General features: G+C 45.6%; 1 protein-coding gene across 3 annotated transcripts in view; it reads left to right on the top strand.

The window, feature by feature from the left end:
• Window positions 1-446: 446 nt before the first annotated feature.
• The window catches only part of MSRB3 (methionine sulfoxide reductase B3), a 292,235-nt gene continuing 269,824 nt past the window's right edge, over window positions 447-22,857 (top strand). Inside the window, exon 1 of one of the 3 annotated variants that reach the window (XM_029615739.1) lies at window positions 447-811. The gene's annotated coding sequence lies outside the window, so the exon portion shown is untranslated. The remainder of the gene's footprint in view (window positions 812-22,857) is intronic. The other 2 variants (XM_029615744.1, XM_029615742.1) reach the window with 2 other exon arrangements.

Raw genomic sequence — 22,857 nt, 5'->3', positions numbered from 1 at the left:
GTGGGCGAAGATTTCTCTTTGGCCTGATTATTTGGCACCTTCAAAATTTGGGGCCCTTGGCAGTTGCTTAGGCTTAAATTCCCCTTTTTTTCTCAAAGGTTGTCTTGCTGTAAAATTTAATCTTTCGAAGGTGATCTGAGGATCCATTTATCCATAAATTTCTACTATAACAGAGAAGTCACATATAAATACACAACATATTAACAGACAAAAGTATTGCCCGTACTGTGTAAGAGTCCCCCTGCCCTCATAAGCTGACACATTTAAAAAGTCTCATATACGGTGCAGCCATTTCTGGTCTATAGCGACAGATGCCCACTACTACACCTCCTCCAAACTGCCTCTGGCCCTGCCAACTCTTACTACAGCCGTTCCCCCTATAAAGTGCCAACCCTAGGCAGCAACCCCCAAATCAGCCTTAATGACCCTCCTTGCTTTATCCCCTGGGTCTAGAACAGCTATTTGCTGCTGCTTTCCTACTGAACCCAACGGCCTCATCCTCTAGTCTATACGCTCCCGAGGCGGTGTCCTCTTCTTTTGTTGTAGAGACACTTTTTGCTGCAGCACCACTTGGTTCGTGTTTCCCTCCGGACCTCTTTAATGCAGCACTGACCAAAGTTGCTGGGGCTTGAAACAGCTGTTTTTTTGATGTACCGGAGTTATTTTTATTTCTTTTGCTGTTCCAGAGCTGCTTCTGACACGATCTTCTCTCCTATTTAAAACAACAAAGATCGAGTCTGAGATCATCGTAGCAGAGGTCTGTTTCCCCAGCTGGCTGAAATTTTTAAAGATAAAATACCCATCCACAAAAGTAAGTGAAAAAAATTCTTTAAAACAACCATACTTTTATTCCTGGTTAATTCTGTATATTTCAAGTCATGGCTTTGCATGTTCATGAGACAATTAAGCGAGCTTCTCACAGTCAATATAGATTAGCATGATGTAACTGAAGTTCTTGAGTCAGAACTTGCACATTTACTTGAAAGGTCACAGAAAAGTACCCCGGTGAATTGTAACTAGGATAAAACATGCAGACGAATAGTCAAAATAGCATTGATCATTTGCATATAGTTGAGGACTAGCCTAGTGATTTAGAACAGAGGGCTGCGTACCAGGGAAGCTGAAGTTAAAATCCTACTTTTCACGATGAAATTCCTTGTGACCTTGAACAAGTCACTTCACCCTCCCTTGTCTCAGGTTAAATTTAGGGCCTGATTTATTAATGCTTTTCTCCCATTTTGTATTAAATGCTTAGTAAATCAGGCCCTTAGATTGTAAGCCTTCTGGGGGAAGGGAAGAACCTGTTATAACTGATTTATAACTCATGTTCAGCTCGTATTTAAAAAGGTAACTAAATTCAAACGAGTTAACATTTTAATGATGCTTTCTTTGTAACGTGCATGTAAAAATGAAGTGACATGTAGATGTATTTCCTTTCGGTTATACAAGGTATTCCTCCTTTTTGCATTATTTGGAAGACAAGCCCACTTGTCTTTAGTTTCAGATTTCTTTCATTACAGTGAATGAAGAACATAGGAGCCAGTAAATAGTAAAGAATGTCTTGTTGAGCAGTACTTACTGTCTTTGATTTTGTATCCATGGTTTTTATTATGTATATAATTTTGTACCCCACTCCAAATATTAGAGGGTGTGGGAAGCATACTTTTTAAATAAAATAAATTTAAAAAATTTATAGTTAAACCATACTGCTCCCAGCAGATCAAAGTGAAAGGCAGGACTGGTGAAAATCCAGGCATGATTAACAAAGGGCTTATTCTTGTTAAATGTGAAAATATACCTAAATCTGAGTGATTCTGATGACATAATTCATAGGGAGTTAAACATCTGCATCCTGTAGGATTCAGACATTATAGGAGAAGAGCAATTTTTTAAAGGATCCAGGAACAAATGCAAAGAAAGAAATATATTCAAAATGTAATTAATAAGTAAATACCTCTATTCACCTAGATCAGTGGTTCTCAACCTTTCTAATGCCGTGACCCCGCAATACAGTTCCTCATGTTGTGGTGACCCCTCGCCCCGCCCTCGCCCTGCGAGGGCGGGGTGAGGGCAGGACGAGGGTGGGGCTTTGGTCATATGGGGGCGGGGTTATGGATGGGGTTGGATTTTAGTGCATACTTATTTATTATGACATTTATAAACAGAACCACCATTCCTCATAAAACAATAAAATTAAACATAAAGCATCAGTTATAATAGTAAAACCATACTAATAAAAGAATATTTTAAAATTACTGATAAATAGAATTTCTATTAATTAAAATCATATACATTTTATAATTTCCCAAACACCAATAAAATATTTCAAAACAGCACATATATCAAATAACACACAATAATTAAAACTAATAAGGATTTTAAAAAGCCCCTGCTGTCCATACATGGGAGCTCTTGATTTCCAGTCACCCTGATATTGTCGAGGATTAGGAGGCTATCCTCTCTCTCTCACACACATACTCACATGTCCATTCTCTCTCACACATACACTGTCACATACATACACATTCATGCTCTTATACCCACCATAACCTCTCACTCTCACAGACACTGATACACTCTCAGGGTGTAAGCCACTCTTACTCCCCTGGATTTTCTCATACACACTCATGCTCTCACTCTTACTGGCTCCCTCACAACCTCAGAGCCTCTCAGATAAAACTCTATGCAGCAGAAATAATGCTGAATGTTGAGAATTGTGTTATGCAGACTAATCTGGAAAATGCACTAATTTCTACATGAGTCATAATGAATCAGTCCTCAGCTGCAGGCTTCAATTGATTATCCTGGCTCCCTTAATGTTTGCCAAATACAGTTCATGTGTAACAGCAATCCTAATTCTCCACCAGATCAAGCTGATTTCACATCCCACTTCATACTTTGTCACCTCCAGCTGAGTCAAACAATTAATCTAATTACTGCCACGTGGCTATTGGGGAGGCGCTGATTGCTGCTATTGGCACTGAAGCCCATTCTGCTGCCTCCTTTGTGCAGGCCCCGTGGGTTTCCACTTCCTCCATGTTGATCTCGTACATTGTGAGATCCGCCATAGAGAAAGTGCTACTCTTGCACATTCCCAAAGATTACATGTACCAATCAGTAAAAAGTAATTTATTTTTTTTTTACATCTGCTTCCCTTTCTTATTTTTTTGCCATTTCCTTTTATATTGCCTTTTTTTCTATTTCTTTTCTCTCCACCTATCTTCTTCCCTCAAACACACAGTCAGGTTCTCATTCTCACGTGCATTTCTCTCTCACACACACATACACACATAAGAACATAAGAACATAAGAACATGCCATACTGGGTCAGACCAAGGGTCCATCAAGCCCAGCATCCTGTTTCCAACAGTGGCCAATCCAGGCCATAAGAACCTGGCAAGTACCCAAAAACTAAGTCTATTCCATGTAACCATTGCTAATGGCAGTGGCTATTCTCTAAGTGAACTTAATAGCAGGTAATGGACTTCTCCTCCAAGAAGCAGGTAATGGACTTCTCCTCCTCACTGTCACATGCTCTCTCTCTCATGCAATCATTCATACACACAGTCTCTCACTGGCACAGGCTGTCTGAGTCTCACACACAAGCTCTCTCACACCCCCACATGCTGCCTTGCTCAAGCACAGGCTCTCACTCTAACATGCTGTCTCTTTCACACACACAGAGGCTCTCACATGCTGTCTCTGCAAACACACACAGTCTCTCAACTCACTCTCACACACAATCTCTCAACTCATCTCATACTCGCACACACCTCTCTCTCACCTCTGGGCCTCTTCTTTACGGGTTGCCACAGATTGGGCTCTGCAGCGGCCCTAGTCTTCCCGGCCCCGCTGCTCCTCTTCTGCACGCGGCTGAAGCACTTCTTCTACCCACGCGGCTGACGCGCCTCCTCCTTCCTGCCCGTGTGGCTCCGGCAACATTTGTCTTCCGGGGCAGGGCGGGCAGGAAGGAAGTAGGAGGAGCACCTGCAGTGGCTGATACACCTCCTTCCTGCCTGCGCGGCTCCAGCCACATACTTTACTGCGACGCGCTAGCTTTTTGGGCCATGTCTCTTCCAGTGGCGTAGCCAGAATTGATTTTTTGGGTGGGCACAAGGTTAACATGGGTGGGCTGTAGGCATGCAGGTCTACTAGTTGTTTTTTTTACTGATAAATAATGCCAAATTATGCAGCATAGCATTCACATCTACGCCTAAGTATGAGGTTTACTTAATGATACAAACATAATTCACGGTGATTTGTGGTACTTTAGCCTTCTTATTATTACGATTTTATACACGGCTCCTACCTGTCCATAAATTTTGAGAGAGAGGTTGTGTTGCTTATATTTAAATTGCTAACATCTCAAAATATAGATATATATTTTTACCTTTGTTGTCTGATCTTTGTATTTTTCTAATCAGTTGGTCCTGGTCTCTTTTTCCCATTTTTTCCCTTATAGCTCATTTCCTAATTCCTTTTCAGTGTCTTTCTTCTATTACTGTCTTCTTCCCTTCCACACACACACACATACACGCTTTCTCTCACAGACTCCCTCTCACACACTCAAGCTGTCACTCTCATATGCTCTCCCCCCCCACCCCCCAACAAGCTCACATTCTCTGCAGACACACATACAAGTTCTCACTTTCTCACCCCTCCCCAGGCTTATATTCTTATGCACACACAGACGCACATCCAGGCACCCATTCTCACCCACACACATAAACCCAGACTCCCATTCTCACCCACAAACCCATGCTCCCAGTCTCATCCACACATATTCAAGCTCCCATTCTCATCCATACATATACACATTTAAAGTCCTATTCTCACCCACACATACACACATTCAAGCACCCATTCTTATCCACATATTCAAGCTTCCATTCTCACCCACCCACACAAACCCAGGCTCCCATTCTCACCCATATATACACACATTCAAGCTCCCATTCTCACCCACCCACAAACCCAGGCTCCCATTCTCAACCACACATACACACATTCGAGCTCCCATTCACCCACATATTCAAGCTTCCATTCTCACCCACATACACACCCAGGCTCCAGTTTTCACCCACACACACTCCCATTCTCATCCACACATACACATTCAAGCACGTGCACAGCTTCCGCTTTCTCCCCCAGAGCAGGAAGATCAGCTGCCTCTCCTGCTGCCACCGGACTCCTGCTATCTTCGGACGTCGGGCCGTACAGCCCGCCGAACTTCCTGTCGGGGGGGGGGGAGCGGAAGCGCAGCGCACAACGTACGCTTCCTCCCTCCCCCCCCCCCCAAGCAGGAAGATCGGCCCGACGCCCGAAGATAGCAGGAGGCCGGTGGCAGCAGGAGAGGTAGCTGATCTTCCTGCTTTGGGGGAGAAAGCGGAAGCTGTGCGCGGCGCTTCCGCTCCCCCAAACAGGAAAATCGGCTGGCTGTTTGGCCCGAAGATAGCAGGAGAACGGGTGGCAGCAGGAGAGGCAGCTGATCTTCCTGCATTGGGGGGAGGAAGCGGAAGCTGCGCGCGGCGCTTCCGCTCCCCCCCCGAACAGGAAGACCGGTTGGCCATACGGCCACAGCAGCGCTTCCCCATGTGTGCCGTGATGGCGCGCGAGGCGTGGGTTCTCTTGTTCGCTGTCGCGGGGATGGGATCCCGCGACAGCCTTGCAGTTCCGGTGCCAGTTGGGTGGGCACCTGCCCACCCGTGGCTACACCACTGGTCTCTTCCCTTTTGGGGTTGGAGGAGGCAGGTCTCCAGCTTCGCCCCGCCTCCCCGCAGCAGCCACGGCGCCACGGACCGGCAAAAAACCCCAATGGCCCGGTACTGGTCCGCGGACCGGTGGTTGGGGACCTGCTTTAGGCGACCCCTGTGTTTTGGTCATTCGACCCCCGCCGGGGTCGCGACCCACAGGTTGAGAACCGCTGACCTAGATGCAGGTGTACCTGTCAGTGAAAAAAACGATAGAGTAGAAGAAGACATCTGGATCTTGATGGCTGCATCTGCCAATTAAAAACATCTGGATCTAAAATAGTACCTGTAATTCAGAAGAGAAAAGTAGATTATTGCCCATATGGCTCTAGCACATTTAAACACTGTGGATCCAAAACATTTGATGTGGGTTTTTATTGGGGGGGGGGGGGGGGGGGGTGGACTGGCCCTGGCCCTGGCCCTGGTACTACTTTCATTTTTTTTTAAATTGGATTTTAATACAAGTGAGCATAGTAAGAACCGGTACAGTCATGTACAACCATTGTAATTTATTTTATTTTATTTATAATATTTAAACATTTTTATATACCGGTATTAGTTTTGGACATCATACCGGTTTACATTGAACTGGTTAGTTTTAGAAGTTACATATTAACAAGGATAAATAACTGGGGGATGGGGAAAACAAGAGACAGCTATGAAGATATAGATTAACAAATCAACTGGGTCCTCAATATGAGGAGAGCATGAACACCATGTGGCTATACATGGGAAGACAAGTTTGAAGGCCGGCTATTCAGGATAGGCTTGCTTGAATAGCAGAGTTTTTAATTTCTTTTTGAATTTGATCGCACATGGTTCGAGGCGCAAGTTGGGCGGTAGGGTGTTCCAGAGAACAGGACCAGCGATCGAGAGGGCTCGGTCGCGTGTGGAGGAGAGCTGGGCAATTTTAAGTGAAGGCACAAGAAGGGTGCCTTTGTTGGCAGTTCTGGTAGGTCGAGTGGACTGGGGAGCGGTGAACGGAAGGTCTAACCAGTTGGAGTTGTGGGTGTAAATAGCTTTATGTACTATGGTGAGAGTTTTGTAGTGTATGCGTGAGGGTATGGGGAGCCAATGTAATATAACCTTTCCACCCTTCCTGCCTGTCCCATCTCTCTCCCCCCCCCCCCCCCCCTAGCAGGAACTAGAGTCTCTTTGTCCTCTTAGGGCTGCTGGGCTTTTGTTGCAGAGTCCATGTAGGTGTATTTTGTGTACGTAGTAATAAGTTCTTTCTTGGAAGAGATGTCCAGAATCTGTTCCGTGCATCCAGAGACACAGAACCGGCTGTCATGTACTCATACTGCATCAGTTGAAGCAAGTGAATATGCCACTGTTCTGCCCTCGGACCCTCAGCTGTAATCCACAATGACATGATTGTTTGCGGGGTAATGAGTAACGCTTTCCCCAGAAACAGCTGCTCATAGGCCGAAAGTCCGGAGAAAGAATCGGGGAAAAGGTCGCAACAAACAGACTTTTGGATCATAGGGAATCGTAAATTTCAGTGTCAGTCCCAGACTGGCCAGCACTTCCTTCCAAAATATCTCCAGCTTCTCGCATTCCCACAGGCTATGGTAGTATGAACCCCTCGCCTGCTAACATTTCAAGCAAATATCAGAGTCACACAATTTGGCTGCAAATAACCTAGTTCTGGGTATGTACATACAGTGTAATATCTTAAAACCAGTCTCTCTTATTGCAACATTTTCCGATTATTTTATAGCAACCATCCAAAACTTTAACAATATCAGAGAGCGACAAATATATATTGGCCTGTAGTACCTACTGATTCTGAATTACTTGCAAGGCAGAATGGTCTAGCATATTACGTAAGGCCTTAGAAAATGTGGAACAGGAATTGCCCCTTTTGGTACATGGAGTGAATATCTCCCTCAGACCATCCCATAGCGTCCCTAACGGTTGCATCTCAAACCGGGTGTATATGTAATGCCTCACCTGCAAGTAGGCAAAGAAATCTTTTGAAGCAAGGTGATAGAGCGCCTGGAGGTCCCCAAAGCAGCGTAAAACTCCCGTTCTCGGGTTGTGAAAATGAAATATATGCGACAATCCCTTACTGTCCCATTGCAGGAAAACCAGGCTTGTAATACCAGTCGGAAATTGCGGATTTCCCCTCAAGGTGAGTAGTGGTGTGAGACAGCTGCTAAGGCGGAGCTTTTGAATGCATAAAAACGCCAAGCTCTCCTCCCTGCAGAGATTATCAGATGGTTCCTGTAGGAGACAGGAGCCATGGAGGTTGGGAGTTGCATAATATTTTCAGGATGATAGAGATGTAACCATTCTATTAGAAACTCATAAGGCGTAAACCTCTCCGTCCCATCTAACCAATACTGGATATGTCGTAGGATGCACGCCAAGTTATATTCGCGCCAGTTAGGACATCCTAGACCCCCCTAGATTTTTGTGTAATTGCAGGGTCCGAAGCGCAAGGCGTGCGACACGGCCCCCCTATAGATATATTCACACCATTCGGTTGATTCTAGTTATCTCCCCCTTTGTAAGCCAAAGTGGTACTTGTTGCAAGATATAAAGCCAGCGTGGCAGCTCCATCATTTTCAGTAAGAAGACTTTCCCCATCAACGACAAAGGCAGAGCACCCCATACTCTCAATTTTGCTTCCATCTTTTTAAGCAGGGGACTTATGTTAGCTTCATGCAACTTAGTCATATCTCTGGTTAGTTGTATTTCTAAATATCTCATTTCTCGGTCCACCAACCTCGACGGGAATGGCCCCTCCCATCCAATTTATTCTAAGGCGCCTAAAGCCATTGCCTCTGATTTGTCCACATTTATTTTTAGGCCCGCAAAGGCTCCAAAGAGGGCTTGATGTTGTAAAACCCTCCCAAGCGACCTCTGAGGAGATGTTAAAAAAACCCCCAAAACCCAGAACTTCATCAGCGAAAGCAGAGACCTTAAATTCCTGATGACCCCAGGTAAAACCCATGACGAGAGGGTCGGCCTCTATCTTGCGAAGAAGGGGATCAATCGAAAGAAAATATAGGAGTGGGGACGGGGCAACCTTGTCTGGTGCCCTGGTACAGCTGAAAGTCTTCAGAAACTTGTCCATTAGCCAGTATCACCAAGTGGGGGATTCTGATATATAACAGATTAATATTTTGTATAATGTCCCTGGCAAAACCATACCACTTTAACAAGAACAAGTATTCTCATGACACCCTGTCAAAAGCTTTTTCGGAATCAAATCAGGCTACCATCGCTGCCATATCCTGCTTTCGACATTCTTCCATGGCTATTAGTAATTTAGTCATGTTGGTACTGATAGCCCAACCCTTGACAAATCCAACCTGGTTCTGGGTTATAATTGTGGGAAACACTTCACTGAGTCTATCGGCCAAAACTTTTGCAAACAGTTTAGCTTCAGAGTTTAACAACAATATCGGCCGGTAGGATGCCGGAGAGGATAAATCTTTCCTGGGTTTTTTCAACACTGTAATATATGCCCTCGTGACCCCTACTGGGCCTCCCGATAAAAAATTTAAGAGATTCCCAGTCGCCTGATAAAGCAAACACTTAAAAGTATTCAGCGCTGAGGCCATCGGGGCCTTATTGGATTTACTCCCTTTGATTGCCCCTATTAGCTCTTCTATCTTTATGGGCTGGTTCAAGGCTTCCAATTGGGCCTCAGTAATTTGGGGAATCTGCAGCCCTCCAAAAAAAATCTTCCTCTTGAAATGGGGCCCCATTTCCTTTCATCGGTATATAGACGTTCATAAAATGAGCGAAATTCAGCACATATATCTGCTCCCGAGTGCAAGAGCTTACCCCTTTGGTTCTGCAATTTGTCTATGATCATTTTCCCTCTAGCCATCCGCACCATATTGGCTAGTAAAGTGGCCTGATTTATTCCCAACCCGAAACAGGTTGTCTGCCCCTTTACGTTGCTGTTGCTGTGCTCTCTCATGTAAACAAAGAATTGAGAGTATGAAGAGTGGCCTTATATTCCATTTGTGTCTCCTTGTTATTTTGCTGTGCCAGCCTAGTTTCTGCATGGCCTAGCTTTGATTCCAGCATAAGTATGCTTTTGACAGGGCCTTATTCTTAGCGATCAAGTAGGATGTAATCTCCCCCCCCCCCCCCCCCCCCAGTACCACTTTACTAGTCTCCCAGTATGTTGACCATTATGTTGTTCAAATTCTTTCCATTTCCCCTGTAAGAACTCCTGAAATTTTTTTTATCTTCCATCAAATGGCTAGGGAAGCACCATAACCTAACTTGGCTTTCCTGAGGTCCTATACCCATGTCTACCCAGATCTGTGTGTGATCTGAGATCTCTATTGGCCAAATTTTCACTTGGCTGACTCTGGCAAACAGGGACTCCGACACTAAGATGTAGTCTATTCGAGACAGTGTGGAATGTGCCCTTGAGACACGTGTATAATCTCTCTCAGTTGGATTTAATGTTCGCCAGATACCAAGCAAGCACAATTCAGAGCATAAATATGCAATGCCCTTACTAGAAAGGTCTGGCTGCGGTAAAGTTGGCCGAGATCTATCGATATTAGGGTCATGAACACAATTGAAGTCCCCCATCACTATCAAAGGGCCTCTTTGTGCCAGAATCAGCATATGAACCAACTCCTGAAAATAGACCTGATTATAGGCATTAGGGGCATAACTGTTACAAATCATAATTTCCCGTCCCTGTATCTTTCCCACCAATATGAGATATCTACCCCCATCGTCTGAAATTTGCCGCAGCAGTTCGAACTTAATACTTTTGTGTATCAAAATGGCTACTCTCGCCTTGCACCCAAGTGCTGGTGTAAAGTAAGTGTCCAACCCATTGTTTTTTCAATTTCCGACTTTCATCAGCAGACAAGTGTGTCTCCTGCAGACCTGCAAGTCCCACCTTCTGTCTCTGAAGTGCACTAAGCACCTTCTGTCTTTTAATGGGGGTGCCAATGCCCCCCACATTTCAAGAGATATAGTATACAGTACTCATCCTGTTTGCATAGGGGTTTCATAGCTATTCAAATCTCCGTGGCATTCTCGGCTCGATGATCTCCCAGCCTGGATCATTAGCCCTCCTCCTTCCAATAACGCTAGCCAAAACCCTCCAGCTCCTAACGTAAACACCAGCTCCCCTTCCTGCTGTTCCCTCCCATTCCCTCCCCCCTTAACTGTGTGTAACAGCAACCAAAACCTCATTCCTTAGATTGGAATATCTTATACTGCCCTGGAAATTCCAGGCAAGAGGTCAGTAATTTGTGTGCTCGGGTGCTAACCCTCCCCCCCTAGTAATGCGCACCAACTGTGATAACTTGAAAACAAGAACAGTTTTAACCACACAATTAAAAATATACCAGAACAGCTAGCCACATTCCCTGTACTCGTTCTGAATGTGGGAATAGTGCAACTCTAGGTGTAATTTAACATGCATCAGTAACTTTACTGGAATTATAGGAGTCCCAGTGTAAATGTGAGAACCATACCTGCTCTCTCAACATTGCAGTCATTTAAGCCCAGTATCACTGGACAGCCACCTTTTCCGGGGTATCAAAGGTGTGCACCTTGCCTTCTTTCCAGATCTTCAGGGTGGCTGGAAATTGTAGGGCAAACCTTATGTTTTTGTTAGACAGATCATTGCACATAGGTGAAAAGAGCCTTCTTTTAGCTGCCACTGCTGCGGAGAAGTCCTGAAAAATCACTATCTTATGGTCCTTGTATCGTAGGTCTTTATGTTTACTGTAAGCAGTGAGTACAGCCGACCTTTGCGCCCAATTCAAGAAACGGGCAATCACGAGCCTTGGGCGCCGGTCTGTGTCCTCTTTTTATAGCCAGCTTTCCTGCCAAGGACTCTAGCTGCCGAGCTCCAGGGAGCCATTCTTCCAAAAATTGCTGAGTTCTCCCTCCTGCACCTCCTCTGGAAAGCCCATAAATCTGAGTTTGTTGCGCCGTGGCCGGTTTTCTAGGTCCTCCATTTTGATGTCTGCTGCCTTCACCGCGTTTTCCAGAGTAGCAACACGAGCAGTGAGGGCCTGCTGATCTTCCTCAACTGCCGCGATCCTGCCCTCCGCTATCTCTATTCGCCTGCCAATGTCCCCTAGAGCAGTGGTCCCCAACCTTTTTTGCACCAGGGACCGGCTTCAAGCAAGACCAGTTTTCCATGGCCCGGCAGGGCAGGGGGGGACTTTGGTCATATGGGGCGGGGTTATGGAGGGGGTTGGATTTTAGTGCATACTTATTTAATTATGACATTTATAATGAGAATGTGACTCAACTCACCATAGGTTCAGAATGAGTGGGAGCACTGGGCTTGCTTCCCTTGTTTTCCAAACTTCACACCTCTCTCCTCCACCTGACGCCTTCCCTCTCATGACCTCCCCTGGCTGTGAGCACCAAACCAAGCTCCCAGTCATTCTCACACTGAACCCCAGGCAGGCTCCCATTCATTTTCACACCACTCCCTCCCCATCCCCCAGGCATGCACACAGACCCCCAGGCAGTCACCAATTCATTCTCACACACACACATACACCACACACAGGCAGGCACCTATTCTCACACATACAAACCCCAGGAAGACACCCATTCATTCTCATACACAGACACACCCTCAGGCAGGCACCCATGCATTCACACACATACACCCCCAGGCAGACTCCCATTCATACACATGCACACACTAAAGGCAGACCCATCTCTCTTTCTTTTGCCAGCAACCTCGGAGCCTCTCTCATTCCTCTGCTGCCACTGTCACTGATGCCGCATGGCTATTGGGGAGGTGCAGATTGCTGCTACTGACACTGAAGCCCATTCTGCTGCCTCCTCTGTGCAGGCCCAGTGGTCTTCCAGGTCCTCCATGCTGATCTCGTACATTGTGAGATCCGCATAGAAAAAGTGCTACTCTTGCACATTCCCAGAGATTACATGTGCCAATCAGTACAAAGTAATTTTTTTTTTTTTTTACCTTTGCTGTCTGATCTTAGTTTTCTAATTGGTGGTCACAGGCTTTTTTTTTCCACCTTCCCTTTCTTATTTTTTTTGCCAATTCCTTTTATATTGTCTTTTTTTCTATTTCTTTTCTCACCATCTTCTTCCCTCAAACACACAGTCAGGTTCTCATTCTCACATGCTTTCTCTCTCTCACACACACACACAGGCTCTCACTGTCACATGCTCTCTCTCATACAATCATTCATACACACAGGCTCTCACTGTCACATGCTGTCTCTCTCACACACACACAGGCTCTCTCTCACTCCCACATGCTGTCTTGCTCAAGTACAGGCTTTCACTGTCACATGCTCTCTCACACAATCATTCATACACACAGGCACATGCTGTCTCTCTCACACACACACAGAGGCTCTCACATGCTGTCTCTGCAAACATTCAGGTCCTCACTCCCATACACAGTCTCTCAACTCATCTCATACACACACACACACACACACACACACACACACACACACACACACACTCTCTCTACAGACCCTCAGCCTCTCTCTCACTGCTGGGCCTCCTCTTCGTGGGTAGCCACAGGATGGGCTCTGCAGCGGCCCTCCTACCGGGCCACTTCCTCTTCTCGGGCTGCTGCCACTTGGGATTTGCGGTGGCCCGTAAGCGCTGCTCCTCTTCTGCACGTGCTGATGCTCCTCCTCCTTCCTTCCCGCACGGTTCCAGCAACGTTTACTTCCGGGGCCGCACAGGCAGGAAGGAGGAGGAGCATCAGCTCGTTTAAACGCAATCTTTTTCTTCGGGCCGTGGTGATGTGAGCTCCACCATGGCCCTGCCGATCTGCCTGCTATATGCATGTTGCTGCTCAGCCGCCAGTGGGATGAGGTCCACTGGCGGCCGCATGAGCCTCCCTGCGCCCGGGGCATTGGCTCCCCTCGGGGATACCACTGTTCGCGGCGCCCCCCTAATAATCTGCGCCCTGTGCTTCCACCGGCCCTGGTGCTGGTCTGCGGCGGTGCCACGGACCGGCAAAAAAACCCCAACAGCCCAGTCCTGGTCCGCAGACGGTGGTTGGGGACCCCTGCCCTAGAGTGTCCTTAACAACTGTAAAATTTTCACTGATGCCATCAAATTTATGTTCGAGTGCCGCCACGACCGCCACTGTCAACCTAGCCACTGCCACCTCATCCAGGCCCGCGCCATCAGAGGCTCTCCTGCAGTCGGTCATCTTTGTATCAACGCCACCGATTTTACCTTTTTCTCTGTCTTTCCGCTGTGGCTTCACTGACATGTCCAAAGCACTCAAAACCTCTGGGATCGGCACTGAAAGTGTTCACAGTGAGGGACTCTCTATTTCTGCAATGTTTTTGGAGGGCCAGCACTCTGAGCACGTCTCACCAGGCTCACCGCATCACGTGACCTCCTTACTTTCATTTTTTTTTTCTTTTTCTTTCCAGGTGAGTTGGAATCAACATTGGCTTTTGGTGCCATGAGCCTTGATTCACAGCAACCCAGGGATTTTTTTTCCCTTTTTTTTTCCTCATAGATCCTCCCTTTCCACTGTTCTAGTCTGGTCCTTGGAGCAGCATTCCTGAGGCCAGGGGCCATGCACCAGGGCTCATTCCAGAGCTCTGTAATCATGGATCCTAAATCCATCCACTAGATGTTGCCGATAACTGTGATTCCTTCTCCCATAGATCTATGAAATCTGCCTGTGCAGCATCCCCAATCTTAGCTGACTGTGGGAGCCAAGGAACTCTGCTCCATCCCCATGGCACTGCCACAGCATTGCTCCTGAGCCATCGAGTTGATCCTTATTTATATGCTCAATTAATTGCAACTTTTTCAGTCATTTTCTTGCATGTAGGTCCATAGAAAATATCAAATATCATAAATTGAAAATTAGATTACTAAATTAATACAAAAACATTTTTGACACAGAAAGTTACAATAGTGTAACACATCTATACATGAACTTTGTCACAAAATTTCCAATATGACTAAAAATTGCTTCTATTATAACCTTTTTTCAAAGTGACTGACTGGTGGTGCCTGAATTCTCTCATAATTATGATTTCAGAATTTATAAAGCCAACATCACAGGCTCATATATTTTTTTGTTTCTTCTGAAAATCCCTATAGATGCACTCACAGGACTCGCACACTCAGCACCTTTTCCTTTTTGGTCAGCGGAATATCAGGCCAAGGAGCAAGGCAGTGGTAGGTATGTAGAACAGTGACAGTACTGCAGGGCTGGTTAAAAAGGAATCTGTGAAGAAGGAAGAAGTGAGAGAAGGGAAAACACAATGGTTCTTTTTCATCCTCATTCACAAACCTGTCAGCTCCTTCAATACTGTTAGTCCATCCTCCTTGACATTTTCTCTTCTCTACATTTCTCCAGTTCTTATTACCAGCATTAGTTGTTGCCATTTCCAGATCATTTATAAATAATTGTTTTTTTTAACCTAACACCAGTTCCCCTATAGATCCCTGGGGCACTCTGCTATTTACCTTTCTCCATGCCTTCTAAAAATCCAAATACACTATATCCACTGGCTCACCATTATCCACATGTTAATTTAACCCCTTCCAAAAAATGTAGCAGATTGGTAAGGTAAGACTTTCATTGGGTGAAACATGTTGATTGTGTCCCATTAAACTATGTTTATCTATATATTCAATAATTTTGTCTGTAGAATAATTTCTACAACTTTCCCTGCACTGATGTCAGGCTCAGTGGTGTTTAGTTTCCTGGGTCACCTCTGGAGCCCTTTTAAAGATTAAGAACATATAGAAGAGTATTATCTGAAATTTTACATAATAAATTATATATATCAAATATTATTTTAAATTTGGGAAAGCAATATCTGACTAATATTTAAGCAACCATACATCACAACAAATCTCAATAAAATCACACCATGAGCTTACCTCACATTCAGTAAACATCCATATGATAAAATTTCTACAATGCAGGTCAATACCTATTTCAAAAAAACATAATACATAAGAACATGCCATACTGGGTCAGACCAAGGGTCCATCAAGCCCAGCATCCTGTTTCCAACAGTGGCCAATCCAGGCCATAAGAACCTGGCAAGTTCCCAAAAACTAAGTCTATCCCATGTTACTGTTGCTAGTAATAGCAGAGGCTATTTTCTAAGTCAACTTAATTAATAGCAGGTAATGGACTTCTTCTCCAAGAACTTATCCAATCCTTTTTTAAACACAGCTATACTAACTGCTCTAACCACATCCTCTGGCAACAAATTCCAGAGTTTAATTGTGCGTTGAGAGATGTTACATTGGCCATCCTTTCATCTTCAGGTACATTAGGTTATTTTAATAGGTTACAAATTACTAGTAATATGTCTGCAATTTCATTTTTTAGTTCTTTCAGAACTCTGGGGTAAATACCATCTAGTCCAGGTGATTTAGTCTTTAGGGGGCCATTCTCTAAAATGTAATGAGCCGTTATCACGTGCGTTAGGGCATTATCGCACGCGATACCACCCTAATGCACATGATGATGGGTGTATCGTGGTGGTAAAATTTAAATTATGGGAAGGGGTGGAGTTAGGGAGGAGTTTGGGTGGGGTTAAGGCTAATGAGGTGGCGGCACCACTGCGGGCGATAATGTTTTGGACATTATCGCCGGCAGTAGCACGGGAAATAGCACCACCTTTTGCCATGGCGCTGTGGGGGCGATAGTGTGCAGCTGGCGAAAGCGCACCGCACACTTTTGTCCCCTCCCCCCCGCCCCTTTTTTCACCACAGCTCATCATTCCACTACATGTATAGCAGAATGATATACCATGGCCTTAGTTTGCTAATTTGTCCTTCTCAGTAAGCACCGAAGCAAAGAATTCATTTAGTCTTTCCTCTATGGTTTTGTCTTCCCTAAGTGCCCCTTTATCCCTTTATTATCTAAGAGTCCATCTGATTGCCTCACAGGCTTCTTGCTTTGTATGTATTTATTTGAAAACATTTTCACTATGGGGCGGATTTTAAGAGCCCTGCTCGCCTAAATCCGCCCAAAACCGGGCGGATTTAGGCGAGCAGGGCCCTGCGCGCCGGGAAGCCTATTTTACATAGGCCTACGGCGCGCGCAGAGCCCCGGGACTCGCGTAAGTCCCGGGATTCTCTGAGGGGGGCGTGTCGGGGGGGCGGTCCCGGTCGTCGCGGCGTTTTCGGGGCGTGTCGGCAGCGTTTTGGGGGCGGGTACGGGGGCGTGGCTACGGCCCGGGGCGGTCCGGGGGCGTGGCCGCGCCCTCCGTACCCGCCCCCAGGTCGCGGCCCGGTGCGCAGGAGGCCTGCTGGCGCGCGGGGATTTACGCCTCCCTCTGGGAGGCGTAAATCCCCCAACAAAGGTAAGGGGGGGGGTGTAGACAGGGCCGGGCGGGTGGGTTAGGTAGAGGAAGGGAGGGGAAGGTGAGGGGAGGGCGTTAGAGGATTCCCTCCGAGGCCGCTCCGATTTCGGAGCGGCCTTGGAGGGAACGGAGGTAGGCTGCGCGGCTCGGCGCGCGCCGGCTATACAAAATCCATAGCCTTGCGCGCGCCGATCCAGGTTTTTAGCAGATACGCGCGGCTCCGTGCGTATCTACTAAAATCCAGCGTACTTTTGTTTGCGCCTGGAGCGCAAACAAAAGTAGGCTATTCGCGCTCCTTTTAAAATCCGCCCCTATATGTGTTTGCCTCTATGGCAAGCTTCTATTCAAATTCTCATTTTGCTTGTCTTTTCAATGTTGGCATCTAACATGCCTAGGCTTTATCTTATTTTCTTCATTTCTTTCAATTTTTTTAGATGTTCTTTTGACTATAATAGCCTCCTTTACCTCACCTTTTAACTATGTTGACAGTCATTTGGCCTTCCCTCTGCCTTTTGTAATACATGGAATACATCTGGTCTGGGTTTCCAAGTTGGTATTTTTAAACAATGTCCACATCTGCCATAAATGGTACAGCTTTTCAATGGTTCTCTTCTTTCATTTCAAACTGTCCACAAAGAATCACGATGGGTAAATGTAAATCAGACTGGTACACTACCAAAACAGGTGTGCCTCAAGGTTCAGCTCTTTCTGCTCTATTATTTAATATCTATCTCTTGCCGTTATGTCGTCTTCTAGCAGGATTAAGTGTAAACTTCAAAATTTACGCAGATGACATACAATTTATAGTTCCATTTGCTGATTCCTGGTCAAAAACATTTTCTCTGTTACACCTCTATTTATCAACAATAAAAACATGGCTATCACATAACAGACTAAAGTTAAACACTACTAAAACAGAATTGATTTATTTATCTACAGTTCCTGAATCACATTATCAACCGCCTCAATTTTTCATATTTGATAACCAACCTATTACTATCAAACCATACGCAAAAAATCTAGGAATGATTATTGATTCTCGATTATCATTATCCAAAAACATTTCTGAAGTAGTGAAAAAATCTTTCTTCAAAATACACATGCTGAAGAAAATTAAACCCCTATTACTACCAAAAGATTTCCGTTCTGTTGCCCAAGCTTTAATATTGTCTACATTGGATTACTGTAATGCATTATATTTTGGTTTGCCTCAAATTTCACTACAACCGCTGCAACTTGTGCAGAATGCAACAGCTCGAATGCTATGTAATGCTATGCGCAGAGGTCATATTACACCTATACTGTATCAATTACATTGGCTGCCAATATCATTCCGTATTTCATATAAAATTCTGTCCACGATCCATAATTTAATACATAATCCTAATTCGATATGGCTATGCTCAATGCTGAGACTATACAAACCAAATAGACAGCTTAGATCTATGGACAAATGCATGCTGGAAATCCCAACAATAAAATCTGCAAGTTTGGCATTGACCAGAAAAAAAAGCTTTTTCTGTTGCAGGACCTATTCTATGGAACTCAATTCCTGAGTACATCCGATTTAACAGTAAGCCGTAATGAGTTTAAAAAAGCACTAAAACATACTTATTCACCTGTGCATATAATATATCTGAGTAAATCTTCTAATACCTGTTTTATATTCTTTGACATTTATTATTAACTGTTGCAAGGTAATTATATTGTATGAATTTGCTGTATGTTATGACATTATGTTGTTAGGTTACGGTATTATGTTTGTTTTAATTTTGTAAACCGCTAAGATGGATAGACTACTACCCCATAGTGCGGTATATAAAAACTTTTAAATAAATAAATAAACGCTTAACCTTTGCAGCTGCACCTTCTTAGTTTTTCTATTTTGCTTATTTTATCATAGACTCCCTTTTGAAAGTGAAATGCTAGAGCAGTAGTTTTCTTTAATATCCTCCTTCCAGTTAAGTTTAAATTTGATTGCATTATGATCACTATTGTCAGGTGGCCTTACTACTGTTATTTCTTGCACCAAATCTTGCGTTCCACTAAGGATTAAATCTAAAATAGCTCTTCTTCTTTCCAGTTCCCGGATCAGCTATTCCAATCATTTATTTAATCTAGAAACGTCACTTTCCTAGTATGTCCTGTTGCGACATTTACCCAGATAGTATTGAGGTACTTGAAAGCTCACTTTATTACTGTATTGCCAAATTTTTAGGTTCCCTAATTTGTTAGCATTTTTGTCTGTTCATTTTGGCCAGGCAGACAATAGTATACCCACCACAGCTACTCTTCTCCCCATCACACACACAATTTTTATCTATAAAGATTCCAAAGTGCATTTAGGGGCGGATTTTAAGAGCCCTGCTCGCCTAAATCCGCCTAAATCCGGGCGGATTTAGGCGAGCAGGGCCCTGCGCGCCGGTGCGCCTATTTTACATAGGCCTACTGGCGCACGCAGAGCCCCGGGACTCGCGTAAGTCCCGGGGTTTTCAGAGGGGGGCGTGTCGGGGGCGGGCCCGATCCGCGCGGCGTTTCGGGAGCGTTTCGGGGGCGGGCCCGGGGGCGTGGTTACGGCCCGGGGCGGTCCGGGGGCGTGGCCGCGCCCTCCGGACCCGCCCCCAGGTTGCGTCCCGGCGCGCTAGCGGTCCGCTGGCGTGCGGGGTTTTACATCTACCTCCGGGAGGCGTAAATCCCCCGACAAAGGTAAGGGGGGGGTTTAGACAGGGCCGGGCGGGTGGGTTAGGTAGGGGAAGGGAGGGGAAGGTGAGGGGAGGGCAAAGGAAAGTTCCCTTCGAGGCCGCTCCGATTTCGGAGCGGCCTTGGAGGGAATGGAGGTAGGCTGCGCGGCTCGGCGCGCGCCGGCTATACGGAATCGATAGCCTTGCGCGCACCGATCCCGGATTTTAGCGGATACGCGCGGCTACGCGCGTATCTACTAAAATCCAGCGTACTTTTGTTGGCGCCTGATGCGCCAACAAAAGTACGCCAAATCGCGCTATTTGAAAATCTACCCCTTAGTCTTTAACCTGTTTGATTCTATGCCTAACCTATGCCACCCCGTACCAATTCGATCCACCTGATTAATTGCAATATAATTTGTACCCTGTTGCATTGTCCCATTGATTATTCTGCTTCCACCAGGTCTCTGAGATGCCAGTTTTATATCTACCTCTTCATTCAGTGGTATATATTCTAACTTTCCCATCTAATGTGTTAGATTTCTGGCATTCGCAGACAAACATTTCAAGGTGTGTTCGTTTTGTTGGTGTTTACAACCTTCCGAGTGGTTGACAAGGATAATTTGGAATCTTTTAACTCGGTCTGTGCTTTACTCAAAGGCACCTGGGCTACTTTTGCATTTTTTTTGTAACCTCCAGGATGCTATCACTTCCCAGTTTTGTTAGTGAAACCCCACGCTCGTGTGCCTGTCCTGCACGGGTGGGGCTGTAAAAGAATTAGTAAACTCTTTGGGGCAGGGAACCCTGCTTAGCTCTTCTCGACAGCTCTTTTCCCAAGGTGTGGATCCTTCTTTTATGGGGGGGAAGATTTACTTTCAGGGCCCAGTGCTGGGGTTGATTGACCTCTTTCGGGTTATCCCTGGGAGGGGGGCAATTTTCTTCACTGTGTATGCTGTGTGCCTGAATAACCACACTGGACTCACTGGGTTAGTATCCAAAATAAAATCTTTACTGTCAGGTGCTGATGAATAATGGCACAATAAATATGACCCCAGCACCACAGACTTTCTGCTTTCTTTAGTCCTTTTTCTCTTTCTGTGCAGGAATAACTTATACCAGTGTCCAAGAAATTCTAGCTTCCAGGGTTTGGATAACCAGAGTTCTCAAGTGGGCAGAGTATCCCCAGGATGGGTGGGAGACCCCTTCTGAGCTGCCAAACTATTTAAAAAAAAAGTCTTTCCACACAATCCAAATCTCTCTCTCCCCGAGGGTGAAGATTCCGGATGGGTGTCCTCAATGCTCTTTGTAACTCTTTTACTCACAATTAGCAGATCTTCTGGATCTCTTTTGGTTATTACACAATCTCTATTTCTTCTTTCTGGATCCTCATTGGGAAGGAACCCCTGAAGCAAGCAGCTCTCCTGGCTTCAGACAGGAAGGAAGGGCAGACCTAGCAGAAGGTTTCCAGCTGATTAAGCTTCCAAGTTCTTACTCCTTGTTGAATGTAACTTTGCCTCTTCCACCTCAATTGTTTATTTACTTTAGTTGTCGCTCCAGTTTTTTACCCTTGTTCGATGTAAACCGATCCGATATGGTTATTACTATGAAGGTCGCTGTCTGGAACCGGTACTCGCTCCTCGAGGGCCCATGTTCCCTGACTTGCTGCCTGAGCTCACTTCTGCTTGGAAGAACCTGCTGCCTACACCATCAGTGAGTTACCATCTATATTCTCTCAGAGCTGTTCCCTGGAACCAGGTACTCACTCCTCGAGGGCCTGCCTCTATTCCAGCTTCTGTGTTACCTTCCGGGAGAAATCGCTGTGTGAGTAATCAACCAATGAGGCTCTATACCAGAACCCTGTGTATGCTCCACTGTACTCACTATCTCAGTTTCTCTCCACTACAGCACAGCTATTGAGGGATCGCTGTTCCAGTGTCCTGAGGGACTACAAGCCCAGCCGGGCTTCATCTCTACTCACTACTGCCACCTCTGATGGCTTCTCAACTCTGTTTAGTAAAAGATAATTCTGTGTTGTGTGTCCTAAAGCTGAGCCTGACCTGTGGCCCCTCACGGGACTCCCCCCCCCCCCCCCCCCCACCGTGGGCGTGGTCATCTGCCACAGTGTCCAAGGGTCCACACAAAACCTTACAAACAATAACACAGGCTCAAAGGTTAAATCCCAGGCAAGCACACTGGTCTCTATTTTTTCAATTGATTTGACTTGAAGCGGCTGTACCAACCATCTGACAAGAACCGTCAAGCAGATGCTGCCTCCCGGTCATTTGATACTGGAACCCCCACAGCACATTATTGACCCAGTCAAAATTGTGGTCACCGTCACCTGCACAATTCCTCCCGGCAAGACAGTGGTATCCTGATGCCTAAGTCAGAAGGTTCTTGAGTGGGCTCACAACTCCCATCTGTCTGGTCTGTCTGGTCTGCCTGGCATTACTTGGACATTGGAGTTAACTGTACAACACTATTGGTAGCCACAGATGTAGACTGACATTCAGTGTTAGATAAGGGCCTGCCCTACATGCACCATGCATAAAAGTGTCAGAGAATGACTGTGGGAGTTGTTTCAACCCCTGCTGGCCCCCACGGAACCCTGGCACCATGTGGCCACAGATTTTCATCTGTGGCAATACCACCATATGGGTAAGTTGAGGATAGATTCTCAAAGATGGTGCATTTCATTCCCCTTCCTGGATTCCCAACTGCACATGAATTAACTAAATTCTTTGTTCAGCATATCTTCTGCCTGCATGGGTTACCACTTCAAAGCCTTTCAGATTGAGGGGTTCCGTTTACCACTCGATACTGGAAAGGCCATTGCTGAAAATTTGATTTCACTTCCATGTACCATCTTAGAGCAAGAGACAAACCGAAAGGGTGACTCAAAGCCTCAAGGCATTCCTGTGGACTTACATGAATGTACGTCAAGATAATTGGGCATCTCTCCTTAACTGGGGCAAGTTTTACTCATAATAACCATGTGAGTAGTTCCACAGGATCATTATCCTTTTATATAGTTTTTGGGCAACATCCATGAGTACCCAGATAGCTTCCTATTTCAGATAATTGTCCAGCCACCAACCTCATGGGATAGGAGCTTCAAGA

This window comes from Rhinatrema bivittatum, chromosome 9 (genome assembly GCF_901001135.1).
Source record: "Rhinatrema bivittatum chromosome 9, aRhiBiv1.1, whole genome shotgun sequence".
NCBI classification, from domain to species: domain Eukaryota; kingdom Metazoa; phylum Chordata; class Amphibia; order Gymnophiona; family Rhinatrematidae; genus Rhinatrema; species Rhinatrema bivittatum.
Note: the sequence above shows the minus strand (reverse complement) of the source record. Positions and strands in the feature narration are given on the sequence as shown.